The sequence below is a fragment of the Peromyscus leucopus genome, chromosome 2 (genome assembly GCF_004664715.2).
Source record: "Peromyscus leucopus breed LL Stock chromosome 2, UCI_PerLeu_2.1, whole genome shotgun sequence".
NCBI lineage: Eukaryota > Metazoa > Chordata > Mammalia > Rodentia > Cricetidae > Peromyscus > Peromyscus leucopus.
In genome coordinates this window covers 149,182,534-149,199,492 of record NC_051064.1, presented here as the reverse complement: position 1 = coordinate 149,199,492, position 16,959 = coordinate 149,182,534, and the positions used below count along the sequence as shown (strand labels likewise).

At 50.4% G+C, this 16,959-nt stretch overlaps 1 protein-coding gene and 1 long non-coding RNA gene across 14 annotated transcripts in view; one reads left to right on the top strand and one right to left on the bottom strand.

Moving 5' to 3' along the window:
* Camta1 (calmodulin binding transcription activator 1) overlaps positions 1 to 16,959 on the top strand; it is an 852,116-nt gene that overhangs the window by 724,233 nt on the left and 110,924 nt on the right. The window lies entirely within an intron of this gene.
* On the bottom strand, positions 985 to 10,256 carry LOC119087485. Of its 2 annotated transcripts, none has more exons than XR_005090964.1 (4): positions 9,988 to 10,256; positions 4,567 to 4,652; positions 2,774 to 2,831; positions 985 to 2,663 (listed from the first exon to the last, which is right to left on the bottom strand). It is a non-coding gene; the product is annotated as an uncharacterized LOC119087485 (long non-coding RNA). The 2 variants fall into 2 exon arrangements; XR_005090963.1 differs by lacking the exon at positions 9,988 to 10,256 and adding an exon at positions 8,508 to 9,383.

Genomic DNA, 16,959 nt, shown 5'->3' with positions numbered 1-16,959 from the left:
CCAGGAGAGTCTACCCTTGGGCTGCTTTGGCAACCTTGACCTTGATTTCCAAGGCAGCTGCTGCCACCCTACAGTTTCCTGACACCAAATCAAGTAACACTTGTGTATTTACAACTGAGAAGTCTTTCTGTAGCCCCTCGTACCCAAGAGGTTCTCCTACCGGCGCCTCTCCAGTGCCAACAGCGCAAGCATAGACCGCTGCTTGGAGCTCTGTCCACAGTGCTGAAAGTGAGGGTTGCTGGGGTCCTGCTTCCTGGGGCTCATTTCTCTTGCTCCCTAGAATGTTGAAGGAGGGAAATGACAGGCTCTGAGTGGGCTGTGTGAGCTGATGTGGGCGGGCCCCTAGCAGGCAAGGGGGAAGAAGGAAGGGTATGTCAGCAAAGAATCAGGCAAGACAGATGGAAAACTCCAGGAACCTGTCAACTTTTTTCCATGCAGACTGAGTGCCAATGATCCTCTGCCTGAATTCATTTGAGGCATCCTTCCTGGGGTCCAGGGAATGATGGGAAGTTGTTAGGAGCTAGTCCTGAGTCTGAGAAGACCTGAGTCCTCTTAACCTTAATCAATAGATACCCTTGACCACAGTTTCAGTGTCTGCTTTCAGATACCCATGGTCAACTGTGATCCAAAAGTATTAAGCAGAAACTTCCATAAGCAAAAAACTCATAAGTTCTAAGTCGCATGCTGTTCTGAATATCGTGATGAAAGTTTACACCCTCCCACCCAGCACATGAATCATCCCTCTGTGCAGCCCATCCATGCTTCCATGAGTCATGCCCATTAGTCTCTTAGTGGCTGTCTTATGTATCAAATCAGCTATCCTGGGATCTGAGTGCTTACATCCGGGCTGATTTTTCTTAGCAATGGCTCCAACATGCAAAAAGTTTGTTGTTGCCAAGAGAGCACCAGGGCATACTGCTTAGAAGGACAGAGTAACTGTCACTCTGTGACAACGCCATGGAGCATACAGGAAACAGTGTATGTAGAGGACCTGAAAGGCTAGCAACCATTTCAGGTATTTCCTGCAGATAACGCAGGGCTGCTGTCTATCAGCAAGGCAAATAAGGCCTTGGGGCTCATGTGCTTTCCAAATCTTGCAATGGCATCTTTTCCTGATGATCTGAAACTTAGACAGCCCCGGGGTGGGGGACAGAGGGGTGATAAGTATGTCAGTGACAAGGTCACCCTAAGGACATTGGCCACATATAAAATCAAGGATTTATGTTCTTAGAGGAATTTGTTCTCATGTCCCAAACTTTCATTTCTTTCTTTCTTTCTTTTTTTTTAAGTCTATTTGTTTGTTGGAAGGGGCGTGTGCACATGTCACAGCACACACACATCATCAAAGGCAACTTTCAGGAGTCAGTTTTCTCCTTCCACTGTGTAGGGCCTGAGGACGGAACCGGGTGGTCGGGGTTGAGGGCAAGCATCTTCACCCACTGAGCCTTCTGACCAGTCCCTAACCCTTCTTGATTTTTAGTCAGCGCAGTGATTGCAGGTCCACCCAGCACTGGGACCAGGTTATCCAGGGTGAACGATGATGAGTGCCGGGTCAAGTGCTCTCCCCTGTGGTGGGAAACAGTGACAGAAGCATCCCTTCCCTTCTCTGAACCTGTTTCCTCTGCCCCAAATGAGGCTAATCACAGTGACAGGGTGACTCTTGGAACCTGCAGCCGAGGGCCTGGCACAGACAGACACAAGCAAAAACTCACCCTTGCTTCATGATCATGGTAGCTGTGGGCCAAGGAAGTTGTTCAGGGATAAGGGTGCATTCTGTGTAATAATGAGAACTTGAGTTTCAAGCACTCATGCTAAAAACCAGTGCCAGACTTAGCCACATACACCCATGGGAGTCAGATTTAGACACGTGAATCTATACCCCTTCTGTCTTCCAAGACAGAAGAATCATGGGAGTTTGATGGATGCCATCTTATCTCTAGGTTCAGTGAATGGCCCTGTTTCAAGGAACAAGGCAGAGAATATACCATAAAACAAGGCCCGCCAGAGGCCTTGGACCCCAAAGGTGAGCTGTAGTTTATTTCTGTCTCCCTCATTCTTAAGGCCTGGCCCATGAGACTGTCTCCTTGAAGTTGGTCCCAGCCAATTCTGATGATATTTTACTGTGTCTTTCTAATTTACCACTTTTTCATGGCTGCAATTTAAAAAAGAGGAAAGGAGAAATGGAAGAAGAAAGCACACATCAGGAAATGCCATCACACAGGAAGAAGTGTCCCCTCCCCCTGTCAGCTCAAGTCAAGCACTGTGGTTTACATGAGAACCTTGTGGCTTGGGGTGTTTACCTCCCATGGAACCAGTTTCCTCTCCTATTATGAGAATGAGATGATTAAAATACTTCGCTGTTCCTCTGATATTGAATTTAAGTTAGCTCAGCCCAATTGCACATGCCAGTTTGAAAGCTCTTACATTACTGAGTTGCAATTTAGAACTATCAACTTTTCTCCAGGAAAAAAATTAACATTATTTTTTACCTGATCTTGGATTAGATATTGCGGAAGGGAAATGAGGCATTTGTTCAAATTTGATGAGGAAGTTTGCATCCCAAGAAGAAATTTTAGGGAGGCCAGGCCAGGGAACAGCAAAGGCTAGGCCACTTATCCCCCATGGCAAGTCTTCGGATTCTCCGAGTGTGAAGAGGACAAAGTCTAGAGAGGCAATGTGAGATGGGTGCTAAGGAGGAAGGTGGAAGTCCTTCATCCTTCCCTCCACCCACTGACTACCATTGCTGTTTTGGCCCATGGTAAGAGCCACCTACCTTTAGGAACAGAAGCCCTGCCTTCAACAGACTTCAGCAGTACAGAGCCTCTGGGGAGCTGCGGGAGGGTTATTGAATAGAGGGCTCAGTCATGTTCCCAAGGACCCAGGTTCCTGTTACACATGTCAGTGACAAAGGAGACAAAGGTCAGAAAGTCTTAACCCTCTGCTCTTCACCCAGTAACCGGAGCTAATTCAGGTCACATGCTTATTCCTGAAGCATCCCCAGCCAGAGCACGTAGGAAGAAACTTGACCAATCAGGCTCACTCACCTGCTTCCTGAGGCTCACATCTACACAGGGAGGAAAAGCCTTTGGTGGCAATAAATGCTGCAAAGAAAAAGCAACGGCACCCACCGTAATACCTTGGAATGTGCTTCCTAAATGTGGGACTCATTCACTAAAATGTATATTCAGGAAGCTAGAGGTAGCTGGGAATGAGCTCCCCTCCCCCAAATTAGACAAGAGCTAGACCCTGTCTCCTAAGTTCAAAGGACAAGTTTACTCCTCCCCAGTCTTGACAGCTGAACATGGTACCCAGAGAATGAACAAACTCTGGAGCCATTGTGAAGTCTGGTAGTTGTTAGGCAATGGTAGTTTTGCTCCTCATTGGATGTTTGAAAATATCTGGAGACAATTTGTTGTTGTTGTTGTTATCATTTGAGAATGCTACTGGCAGTACATGGTAGATGTCAGAGATGTTAGGAAACACACTATAGATCACAGGACGGTGCTCAACAATAAAGAATGACCTATCCTCAAACCTCTACAGCTGTGAGACATGCATCCAGGACAATCCCATGATGCTTTGCTCCCTAGGGGAGGATACAAAGTAAGATGGATTGTCAGCTAGATGTAGCTAGAAGCTGGAAGACATAGACCTGCCTTTGTCCTTCCTTCTTTTCTCTCAAAAGACTTTCTTTTACATCCTTCAAATGTGCACGGGTGTATACAGAAAGAGATCTCTGCAAAGAGACCACCACTATTGGAGAACAGAGCCATGTTCAGCCACCCCTGTGTCTGCCCCAACAATCATGACTGGGTATTCGATAGCACTGGTTGGAATGAGGAAGAGGAGGATTGGAGGAAAGGTGGGCAGGGAAAGCATGATTGGAGTCAGGGCCCTCCAGGCAGCCTTCAGCTGAGGCTGAAATCGATGAGGAAGAGGAGGGAGGGATGGATGGAGGAAAGATGGGCTAGGAAGGCATGATTTGAGCCAGGGCCCTCCAGGCAGCCTTCAGCTGAGGCTGAGATTGGCTGGTCCTTAGCTAGGAAGCACTCACTGTCCAGGAGTGAGTCAAGGGAGAGTTGAAGCACTGGCTTGAGACATTGAACCTGGTGGTTGAAGCCAAGCCAAAGGGTCCTCTGTCAAGAGCAGGTGGGAAAAGATGTCAGAGGGAGCCTGGAAGACAGGCACTACATGAACAGGACAGATGGGGATGCCTCCTAAGGAAAGTCAGAATATTGTGGCATTAGGCCAAAGTTCATGGGAAGCCACAGAGTACTGGCTGGGGGCTGGGACATAACAGGGAAAGAGGGGACTAAGCAAGCCAAGGAGCCAAGCTAAGGGTGACCAAGGACAAGAGGCTCCCAGTTCTTGAGGAGCCATTGGCTCTTGGGCAAATCCCCAGCAGATACCAGGAAACTCCAGACCCTCTCATGTTTCATGACAGACCACAGCTTGATTTTTATCTTGTCTTGGTCCCTGGCCACCAGAGTGCTTCTGATGGACTGCAATCTGGGGTACCAAGGATTTTCCATTGGCTTCTGAGTATTTGCTACGTTAGATACTAACCTGAGAAGGCACTAGAGAGACAGAGCATCCTGAATCCTTGTGCATATCCAGTGCTGAGATTGGTGGGAGCCCCGGTGAACGGTGTCCTGCAAAGTTAATTAACTGCAAAGTTAGTAGGAAACTAAAAAACATGAACGTCCAGCCAGGTGTCCCTGCCTGGTGACAATAGCCAACACCCTTTGTCACTGGTCTGCACTGGGCTAAGGAGGAGGGAGCCACTCAGGAAGCTTACTAGATGAGGGTTGGAAAGACCTGTGCACTCCCTGGAGGAGCAAGGATGCCCAGCAGGGACCAGCTCTAGTAACAATACTTTGAGAAGGTAATTTGATTTAATCTGGCCATGGTTGGCTGAAGAACACTGGGCACTAGCTAAGCCCTACCATACCATGGCTTCCCTTTTCCTGTAGAGAGAGAGTGAGCCATCTCCTCTGGACAGCCTCAGGTGACACTCTAATCACATCCAACCTTTGGTTTCTTAGAAATAGCTGTCCAATAAGGAGTTATGAGTTTCTAAAAAACAAAAAAGTCCAGGAAAATTGACACTCACCCTAACCCTTCCCATGGAGCTGTGAAGAGACATGGTGATCGCCTTGGAGGCACATGAGGCCAGGAAAGTCGCAGCATTTAAAGTGGCTCAAGGGAGATGTGAGCGAAGTCTGGCTCCACCCCCCATCTCCCTCCATTGCGCAGCAGCAAGCTGGGCAGCAGAAGAGCCCTGAACCTTCCTGTCTTTGAGTTCCAGAATTAGTATTGCTACTGAAAGTGACTGACTCACTGAAACTCAGCCTTCTTTCCTCTGTTCTACTAGCCACCAACAGATAGATCACTCTTGCAGAGCAAAGCCTTAAACAATGGGAGCTTGGTGACTTCCTGCAGGGTGAAATGGTTTCATCTTGTGCGGCTTCTCTGGTGATCCGATCTCCTTGCACAGAGGTTTGCCTTCCGAGGAGAGATTGAATCTTGACTTCAATGGAGAGCCTCATTCAACATTAAAGTGTTCCTGGGCCAGTTCACTTACTCAGCAAATATTTACTCAGCCTCGCTCTGGGCCCTATGCCAAGCCCGATGCCGGAGAGAGAGAAAGTCGTAAGGCCACCATGATGGGAACTGGCTTTTATCCGTCCTTGTCGGGCCACAGGGACAGACTTCCAAGCTGCTGCCACCACCTCCTCCTCCTTTTCCTCTTCCTTTTTTGGTTTTTTGAAATAAAGCCTCATGTGGTAGCTCAGCCTGACCTGGAACTCACAGCAAACCCCCTGTTTCAGCCTCTCAAATGCTAGCATTACAAGCATGTACCACCTATTCTGGCAGTTTTAACATAATTTAGGGACTTTAGTTTTTTCAGTTTGGAGGATTATTTTGTTTCTCAACCTGTGTTTCTTCATTTCCTGGCTATTTCCCTGCACGCTCACCAGGGGCCTGTGTCTGCCCTACAGTGTCCATCTCTGATCCATGGTCCTGAACCCCTTCACTTTCCTCTTGGCTCCCCACAGGTGGCTCCTCTGTCACTCCAGAGTCAGCATCAGCACCTCTCCTCACAGCCCTCTGGGCTTCCTAGAAGAGCTGTGCCCTGTCACCCTCCACCTCCATCAGCCTGCCATCTTACACTCACTTCTCAGGCCTCACACAGAATCCCAATCACCTTCTTTCTTCTTCTTTAAATATTTATGGTTGGTCTCCAACAGCAGGGGCTGTCTTGTTCATGGCAGATCCCAAACCTAGGCCAACCCTCAACACCAAGGAGTTCTCCAGAGATCTCTGTCAGAGTGAGCAACCAGCTTCTGAAATCGGCAGAAGAGGAAACTCTAGGGGCTGAGTATCCCACAGTGGCCCTAGAAGCCCCTCTGACCTTCCCCTGATGGGAAGGTTTGAGATGGTAACCTCCAGGTGCTGCACCCTCAGTCCAAGACAACAGGAAAGTACATGTACACAAATACACACACACACACACACACACACACACACACACACACACACACACACACGGTGCGCGCACACACACACACACACACACACGGTGCACACACACACACTCACACACGCACACACACACGGTGCACGCACACACACACACACACATACACACACGCACACGGTGCACACACACACACACACACACACACACATACACGGTGCACACGCGCGCGCGCGAGCGTACACACAGAGCACATGCACACAGTCTCCTTAAAAAGGCATGTGACACGATTAGTCTAAAAGTGCCCTCTTTCAACTTTGCCCTTTAGCATCCCCTTTCCCAGAAGCTTCCCCAAGGAGCTGCTGGCTCGATGTCCCTCCAACCACAGGATTAATTGCCATCCTTCAGTAGCTAGTGTCTCTTAACAGCTCCATGGCAACCGTGCTTTGCAAATGCCAGCCAGTGTTTTTGCCAAAGGGACTCTACCCCTACACAAAATAGAACATTCTGAGTGAAATTTAAACACACTCTTTGAACGGCACTGTTCAGGATTTCTTCACACTTCACAAATGCTTTCTTTGCAAACATGGGTGTCCCAGTTACCCTGGGTGGGTGCCAAGGCCCTCAGCCGGGCGTCTGTTTTCTCAGCTTCCAGGCAGCCGTGGTGAGACTTGAAAACAAACAGGATGAGAGAGCTGTGGTTCCCCAATGAAAGAGGGTGTGTGTGTGTCCGTCTAGTTGGTGATGACCACCAGGACTCTGCCAAGAGATTTTTCAGACCCTGGAAAGAGCACCGCCTGCCACAGTTTAATATAAAGATGGAAGCAGTGACCGGTGTATGAGGGGTCGGACAAAACACTTCGCTCTGCTCCCACAGTGAAAGCAGTTCCGGCACACCCACCTGCGGAAGTGTCCAGAGGGCTCTTGCAGCATCGTTTATCTGCCTCTAATGGCAGAGGAGAGAACGAGGGGAAGTCAGTGGATAGCCAGTAAATAAGCCACCCACTGGGGCACACTTACCTGCAAAAACAATGCCCAGCACCAGCACAGAGGCTCCCAGTCTTGGGTCCATGCTGAACACCCATCCATTCACTAGCCTCAAGGGTTGATGTGTTCCATCAGTTAGTCATTCAACCAACATTCACTGCCTACAGACTTGGGTGAAGTTCCTTCTGGCTAAAATTCTGATCTCAGGAAGCCTTGGTTCTGAGATGTGTGACCCAGTCCAGATTTGGGAGAGGAAGCTGGGCTACTCAACTTTGCATTTAAGATCGTGGGACAATGACATTCTCTTTGGTTGGAAGATAAGGAAAAATGAAAGGATGGTGTTGTGGTGGAGCTGGTATTTCATGAATAGGTGGGAGGTAGTGAAATTCTAGACCTTGAGACACGGTGGGAAAGGCAGGTGACAGAAGAGCAGGCTGAATGGCCCCAATGTCAGAGCTGAGGGGTTAGAAATGTGCTTGGTATGTGTGTGGTTTGTGAACTGTGTAGATCATGGAGACATTTGGTGTCAGGAGTGGGGTTGTGTTCACAAGAAACCAGGGGTTTCTGAATATCAGCACTGGAGCTGAGACTTGGAAGGTGGCTGTCACTGTCAGATGAGGTGATCTAAGGCAGAGAACTAGCCAGCACCCAGAGACAAGGCAGGGAGGTCAGGTGGGGTGAAAGGTCAGGCGGGGTGAGAGGTCAGGCAGGGTGAATGGCCACAGGAACAGAGGAAAACATTTCCACCCCATCACTGCTTCTGTTCCTCAAGCAACTTTGCAGACATTAGCAGCAGCAGCACCTAGGACGTGAGGGTCTAGAATCAGAACCACCTGGTGGCTCTGTGACTCTGTGATGCCCCAAATTGGTCTTTCTGAGCAATGCTCAAGAGATGCTTGAAGCAAATTGGAGGAAGCCAGTTCTTTGGAATAGGGAAGGTCATCAGCTCCCAGCAGTCTACACATATCTCCCTATTTTTGTCCTTGGAGTCCATAGGAGAAATGACATTTTGAGGCAGTGTTGGGACTTGGGGACTCACCTTGCTGCTGCCCGCAGTGTTGGCATCGGCCACTAACTTTGGGAGGCAGCAATGGAGATGGATGAGTCTTCCTCTTCCTTCTCCTCTTCCTGCAGTACCACAGATTGAACCCAGGACCTCGTGTATGCCAGGCCAGCACTCTGCAACTGAGTTACATCTCCAGCCCCTTTCAATTTCTATATTCTGACAGGGTCCCCCTTGGCCTTGAACTTCCGATACTTCTTCCTCCACCTCCTCAGTACTTGGGTTCCAGGCATGCTCCACCCACCATTCCTGGATAAATATTCTGTCTTGATCCGTGTTGGTATTCACTACATGAAACCCCACTGGCGAGGGGAGAGGAAGGACAGGCTGGCATTCCCTGCAGGGCTTGGCTCTGCAGAAGGGGTGCCCAGGGGGGCAGCATCTCTGCAGAGGGGCAGCTCCAGCTCTGTGACATTAGCATTGCAGCTCCGTTCTTACCCGAGGAGCCTTACAGGTTATCAGGGAGCTACAGGAGCCCTGGGAGAGAGGGTAAAGATAAAGAGGGCTTTTAAAAGAAAATAACAAAAAGAAAAACTACTTTCTAATCTGAACCCTGCCCTGTAGTGGCTTTGTTAACTCCAGTCACTCTTTCAGGACGTAAACTGTTCAGGGCCACAATGAGAATGCTTCATCTTCACATTAACAAAAAACACACAGCCCAATTTCAGCGTGATTCCCCCTAAAACCACTGCTGGACTCTCACTGCCATGGCTGCAGAGCATAAAAGTCCTCTAACTTCTCCATGGGCTGGGCAGCCAGCCTGCTTGTCAGCCAGGGGAGAATTGGGGTTGGTGTCTTTAACAGGACCTGTGGGGGCATCCTCCAGAGACTCTTTCCAGAGCAGGGGGAGGTGACCCAAGCCCCAACCTCCCAGACTCCTCTGCTTTAAGTACCTTCCCCTCCTTTGCTGTCTGGAGACTCTGGGCAGGAGGCAGGAACTGAAGAATTAAATTCAGGTTCCCTTTCCAGCTCAGAAGGATCTCCCACCAGAGGGCCTGTTTGCAAGGTTAAGATCTTAAGAGGAGACACTGGCCAGGAAGGAAGCCAGCCCTGTTCTGAATGTCATTTGAGTGGGCAGTTTGAAGTTCTGAAAGCAGAGGAGGCACAGCCATCGCTTCCAGGGAGGTTGTGAGCATGGATAGGGTAGTACGCAGGGGGACGGTGAGGGGGGATGAGGGGAAAAGATGGCCCCTGTCTTCTCCTGCTGTCCACGGGGTGACATGGGCTCAGTCACACCCTCTCTCCGTTTTGCTAGCTGAAGTGGAAGAGAGGATAAGTCATCCAGTTTTGTCCTAGCTCTGTCAAGCTGTTTGAAGGGGAGAAGCAAGAGTCTCATACTTGGCAAAGTCCCTATGATCTTCCATGCACCAGTTAAGCTGCACAAAGCACCCAGGCGAGGCAGTGAACAGCAATCACCAGAGAAGGGTTTGAAAGGCCTGCATCCCATAATGCTTACCACTCAGGTGAAGACAGGCAGTGAACCTCATGGCCCCAAAGAATCCCACAAAGTCAGGTGATAATGTGGCAGGGTGAGATCCAGGAATGGTCACCTTGAGTTCTTGAAAGCCTGTGAACTATTTCCCCAAGAAAATGTAGCTTTGTCTTGGGAGCTAACCAAGACTCTTCTCTGAGATTGTGTTTATGATTGGTCAAGTAATGTTCAGAGAGGCTTCACCCAGCAACCAATGGAAACAGATGCAGACTCACAGCCAAACATTAAGTGGAGCTTGGGGAATCCTGTAGAAGAAGGGGAGGAAGGATTATGGAAGACAGAGGGGCCAAGGACACCACAAGAAAACCCACAGAATCAACTCACTTAGGCTCATAGGGGCTCGCAGACTGAACCACCAACCAGAGAACTTGCATGGGACTGACCTAGGCCATCTGCACACATGCAGTTTGGTCTTCTTGTGGGACTCCTTGCAGAGGGAATGGGGGCTGTCTCTGACTCTGTTGCCTGCTCTTGGGACCCTTTCCTCCTGCTGGGTTGCCTCATCCAGCCTTAATAGGAGAGGAGGTGCCTAGTCTTCCTGCAACTTGGCATGCCATGGCTGGCTGATATACATGGGAGGACTGCACTTTTCTGAAGAAAAAGGAAAAGGAGTGGATGGGGGTGGGGCTAGGGAGGGGCTTGGAGGAGAGGAAGGAGAGAGGGGAAACTGTGACCTGGCTGGGGAAAAAAATTAATTAATTAAAAATTTAAATTAAAAAGAAGCGGGGCTGCGATGGTGCTCGCCTTTAATCCCAGCACTTGGGAGGCAGAGGCAGGTGGATCTCTGTGAGTTCAAGGCCAGCCTGGTCTACAGAACAAGATCCAGGACAGGCACCACAACTACACAGAGAAACCCTGTCTCAAAAAATAATAATAATAAATAAAATAAAATAATAATATAAATAAATAAGAATAGTTCCTGTTTAGCATCCTGCAGTTTCTTGCACATCTCGTGTTTGCTTTATAAAGTGGGCTTTGGTTTTTATACATTAACTCCCAAATATGCAGGGTCTGAATCTGTTTGACTTTACTCCAAATAGAGGTTCTATAAGATCTTCGAGACAGTTTGTAGCAATACTTTGAGACAAATTGATATTGTTTTGGGAGGCCTGGTATATAGGAGTCCCCAATTTGAAATGCTAAGGCCTGATCCAATGCTGTTTCCTTTTATCCTCATAACACCACACTTGGCTTTTTAAGCATGTGTTTCTTTTATTCTATGTGTGTGAGCATTTTGCCTGCATGTGTGTCTGTGTGCTGTGTGCATGACCAGTGCCTGGTGGAAGTCAGAAAAGGCATCAGAACCCCTGAAACTGGGCTTGCAGGTGGTTAGGAGCCACCGTGTGTGCTAGGAACTGAACCAGCATCTTCTGCAAGAGCAGCAAAGGTTTTAACCACTGCACCATCTCTCCAGCCCCATGACTTTAAAAAAAAAAACATGGGTTCTGGGGCTTTAATTCAGGTCCTCAAGCTTGAATGGCAATTGCTTGCCTGACTGAGCCGTCTCCCCCTTATGTAGGTAAGAACACTGAGGTGCGGGGACATGACTGACCACAGCTAGGAAGCCTCAGAACCCAGATTCAAACCAACTCCGCCATCTGGGACACACTTCTCTAGCCTTCAACAGACCTGGGCTCCGAGGGTGGGGCTTGGGCAAGAGCAGCAATTCTTTGCACTTCAGGTTAGCCGTGTGTCCAGAGACCCTAACCCACAATCAGACCTCCTGAGGGTACTGTGGGGAGTAACAGCCATTTCCTGTGACGTACCTACCACTCAGCCCCTGGAGCATACAGGTCCACAGTGATGGTAGGCCACAATAGTCACAGTAAAAAGGTGGTGATGGTTGCCCAGCCGCCACCCAGGCAGAGTGGTACAAAGAGAGCTGTGGGCTCAGAGAGGAGTGATCTCTTTTCAGAGTTAGGCTACAGTAGACATTTCAGCGTGAGCTGACTTCAGTGTGAAGGGGTGTGTAAGGGTTCAAATTTCCAAACAATCTTAAGGTGTGTTAGCTTCAGCCACGTCTGAATCCAGGGACTCCATCAACATCATGGAGGTTTGTTAGGGGGGTCTTACATTCCATGTGCTGGTGACAGTAGCTCCAGAAGACAGCCCTCATCATCTCCTTCCCAGATGCCATTTCATTCCACCTCTCCTGCCTAGACCTTTACAGGCTCCAGCAGCGTCACGGGGAGGTGGCCAGGGGCTTCTATGAACCACTGGGGTTCTCCAGCTCTGTGAGGAGTCCATTCACTCTCCCATTACTCTCAGTAGTCCATTACTCTCAGTCATTCTTGCATCATCCACAGGGACCCATCTCCCAAGTTAAATCCAGGTAGAAAAAGCGTCCCTACCGCCCTGGGGCCCCAGCCAAAGTCCAGGGATCTGGTGGCTTCCAGTGGGCTTTGAGGTCCTGTTCCTAAACCAGTTTCTATGGGCTAGAAAATGGCAGGCTCAGCCTGACCACCCTGGCCTGTGTGAAGGAGAGGAGGTAGTTCCCTAAAAAAAAAAAAATCTGCACACCACAGGACACTAGATGCCCCAGTCATGGCCCTGAGTGGGGTCAGCTGATAACAGCCAGTGCCTATGGGGACAGTGACACCATGCCCAGCTTCTTCCAGAGATATCACGGGGAGGTGGCCAGGCATGCTCCAAAGTACATTGGTCCCCTAGAGGCAACCTGATGATTGTGTGACGTCTACCAGGGCCGTGGTTTTGAGTTGATATATAGTCCCAGGAGCAAGGAGAGATGGAAATTCAAGAAAGATGAGGCAGTAACAGGTGGGGCGTCTTTGCTTCTGGTGAGGTCATACACCCCATGGGTTTCACTCCTAGAAGGAAAAATGTCAGAGCAGCAGGGGCTGCAGCCCTCAGTGACCTGCTCACCAGACTGCCCTGCCCCTGGACTCAGCTTGGCCAGCATTGCTTATCCTGGGAAGGACTCCTCCCTGTGGGCCTTCAAAGTATCCTCACAGAGGCCCATGGGTTTTTATCCCCGGACTTGATGGAGGTGCCCCCACAATGATCTCCAATAAATCAAGGCTCAGTTCAAGGTGAGAACAGGAAGCAGAGAGGACACAAACCAGCAATTCTGTCCAAGCCCAGGCTCCGCCAACCACAGGGCACAAGCCACCTGCATCCCTGGCAGGCACCTGGCAACCGAAAATGAACGGACAGACACTGAACACTGGCTGACTCTTTCAGCCCTGGATTCTTCCCCACTGGGGACACAGAGCATCATGGTGCCTCCTTGGCTGGGTCCAGAGGGAGACAACTTAAATATCCTGAGTTCCTCCTAACGCTTCTTAGGGAACAGGCATCCAGGAACTAATGATGTTTTTCAGCCCACGTTTCCTTCAGTACGATGAGTCCTGTGTCCCCTGTTAGCCTGTTTGTGCTGAAATGACCTCCTAGAAGTCCAGGGTGCAGGGACACCTTTCTTCTTAGCTCTGGGATTGTGAGGGGACAAAGCACTCAGCTACTTTCTTGTCTCCTTTAGGACCTACAAAAAAAATCAATAAATGGGAATCACACTCCTTCTCCCTTTGTTTCTGAATAGAGAAAATCTTATCTCCGTTTTCCAGGGACTGCCCTCCCTCCCCTTTGCAGACCAACGTCCTTAGCAAGGGCTGCCTTCAATGCTTCCTCTCCAGTGATGCACCATCCCGTCTCCACCCCGTCTCCTGCCTGCATCCTTGCTGGTCCCAGCAGCCACCTTCAGCCAGCGCCTTCTGTGAACCACTGAGGTCCTCTGGCTCTGGCGGTCCATAAGCAAAGTCAGTTCACTCTCCCAGCCACTGTCTTGCCTCACCTTCCCTGTCTGTCACTCTTCTACCTACCAAAACTACCCCCCACAAGCTCCGATACCTGTAACAGTTTAGTGTCGTTGCAAGCACAGAGATGTGATAGGACAACTTTTTCCTGGGTCGCCCAGGATTTTAATAAGCTGTAGCCTGATCAAAATGGCTCCCATCTGTCCATCTGGAGTGTCTCTCCAAAGAGCCAAGGCTAGCTGTGTAGCAGGAAGTTCTCCCCAACAGCATACACCTAGATATTTTGGCCTCTGGAAGACTGAGTAGAACTTTCAGAACTTTTGGGGAAAATCCATGCAGGCAGGACCCTATGACTCTCCTTTGTGCATGTATAGTTTTGTCCACTTTGGAACAGAGACAAACTGCCCTTGTGGTGCCCAGGACGTGCCAGGACCCGCACAGGCCTGGTGCCCCACATTCGTGCATCTCTCTTCCATTACCATTACCTTCCAGCAAGGGAGGCAGTGTCGGCCAGACCCTCTGCCGGCATGGATCCCAGAACCCCACACCAGGTGGGAATTGTTTAACTAGATTCCCGTGACTGGAAAATTCTGGTAATTGTGTAATAACAACAGCAACAGCGCTCAGCAATTACCCAGGGTTTTTCATCTTCAGGCCACTTTACCCACATTAACTAATTAAGTCTCCCAGCCTCCCTCGAAAGCAGGAAGGGCTGCCGGCCCAGCGCCGGCCGGAGCACGTGATCACTTAATGAGAGCAGCCCTGCGACAGGGTGGGGAGCTCCTGGGACAGCGAGCCTCTACCCCAAGGGGAACCTCCCAGCCTCTTACTGGCCATCCACCAAGCTCCCCGAACCCTGCAGGACACTGACTGGGAAACTTGTTCCTCACATTGCAATAATGATTCTGGACTCAGTACATGATACTGGACCTGATTCCCAGGAAGGACAGTTGACCACAGAGTCCTACCATTCTCAGGGGTACCAGACTCCCTCTTCCAGGTCCTACTCTCTGCCTCCTTCCCAATCTGTGCCCCATCCCAAGTTACAGGTGCTCAAGCCTAATTCACGTTCCCTTGTAGCTTTCTAGGACCTCCCTACAAAACTCTTCCTGACACAGACCACATCCTGATCACTGTAGGTACTTGATGTAGATACAAGGATGCTGAGGCCTGACCCTGCCTTGAGCTCACAGGCTGGTACAGGATGCACTAAACCCCATCTCTATCCTCACCAGCTCCTGGAGCCCACAGGACCCAGCTGGGCCTCCAGCATCTGATTTTGCTTCTGGGCTGTGATAGTAACTGGGCTGCATCAGCCCTGGACACTAAGGCTGAGAGGAGAGCAGAGCCTCTCACCATCCGTCGGGTCTCGAGGAGCCCTGCAGAGTGAAGGGGAGGGGATGGGGCATTTAGCTGGAGTGGGCTGGAATCTCGGTCCTTCAGACACTCTCCATCCTGTGGCTTGGGTAGCAATTGCTCAGCACCTTTGTTGCTTGGAGGACTGAACCAGGCAAGCTGAGGCTTGAAGGCAAGACCAAGCTGTCTTCAGAAGCCATCTCTGGAAACAGAGGCACTGCTTTATTTTCTACAGGGCGGGCGGGCGGGCGGGCCGGAGCAGCACAGTTCTGCCCCCAGAACCCAGCAGCCACCCAGAGAGGATCACAGAATGTAGCAGTTATATGCCCTGCAGCATGAGAGGGTCCCTTCTGGTTTGTGACCGGGAAGCGAGAACAAAAAAAGGAGCCTGCATCCTCCAGGGACTGGCAGACCCTAGGGAACCTAGGCAACAGGTGCTGTATCCCTGGCCCTTCTCAGAAGGTGGGGTTCTAGAGTTTTCTTCTGTCCTCTCAGCTCTGGCCCTATGGCCTGCTTGAACTCCATCCTGCCTATGAGCAGGCCTCTATGGGGGACGTGGGGGCTGGACAGCCCTGCTGGGTGTTAAGAGAGCCAGCTTCCTTTCCTCTGGAACCATCAACCCCACTCCATTCCATTACTCCAAGCACAGAGGACAGCTGGCAGGCTGCCAGGGGCAGCTACAGCATGGGCAGGACTTCTCTCTCCCACGCAGCCTGGTGACACCCCAGGCCCTGAGCTGCCCGCTGCCGTCATTTATCCATTTCCTAATAAATCCTGTCCTTCTGTCTGCCAGCTCCATGCTCTTGTTTTACGGGCTCCCATCCTGGTTGTTTATTAAGCATCCCAGGTCCAGAAAGCTGTGCCTCTTCAGATCAGGCTCGCAGGGTCGTCGAGATCTGCATAAATGGCGCTAATATGACAGATGCGATCACAGAACAGGCTCTTGGCACAAACAATGCTGATTTACTCGCTCCATCCCCTCCCCGCAGCCATTGCCTCTCGGGTTCTCCCCTCCAGCCCCCGCGGCAAGCAGGGAGGTGTGCGGCACTATTACATGCTATTATGACTTTCCGGGTAATGTATACATTTTCACTATCGCACGGCCTTTCTCCTTCATTTTTCATGAGAACTGGCATGAGATTAATGACGGAGCCTCGGAAGAGACGGAGCGCCATGCCACTCTGATTTATTGACCACTTAGCGTTGATGAAGCTGCAAACAAGAGTCAAACAGATGTTGCAGCTGCATTTTTCTTTATCAAAACCAACCGCTCTTTGCATTTTTAACCACTTCCTGCGTCGCTGCCCTCCTGCTCTACACAAAGGGTGCGGCTCCGAGCCTCCTTCCTCACAGAGGCAGAAGAAATGCACCCAGGGGGCAGGACCATGCCTGGCACCCAGTTCACACCGGAAGTGGCCAAGTGGAAGACCCAGGCCTCTTGCTCTTGATGACCGGAGTCCTCTTGGTGCAGGACTAGTTCACCCCTGCACCCATAACTCACCCTGGAACCTGTCAGACACCCTGGGCTGAGTACTGAGCGCTTCTGATCGGTTGCGGCAGAGGCCCTCAATGTGAGTGCTGGTGGCAGGGAGGGAACTATGACCGGGGAGGTCAGCCATGTGAGCCCTGTGGGGCCCTGAACCTGCCCTTCACCTCTCAGAAAACAGAGGTGGCTCACTTGAGGACCAGATGAGGAGCCTCAAAGGGCTGAGCAGTTTATCGACCCCTCAAGTCTCTGCTCATCCCATGGCTGTCCCAAGCTTGGGAGTACCCCTCCTCTCCTTTGCTCTCTTACCCTGTACCACCTTTT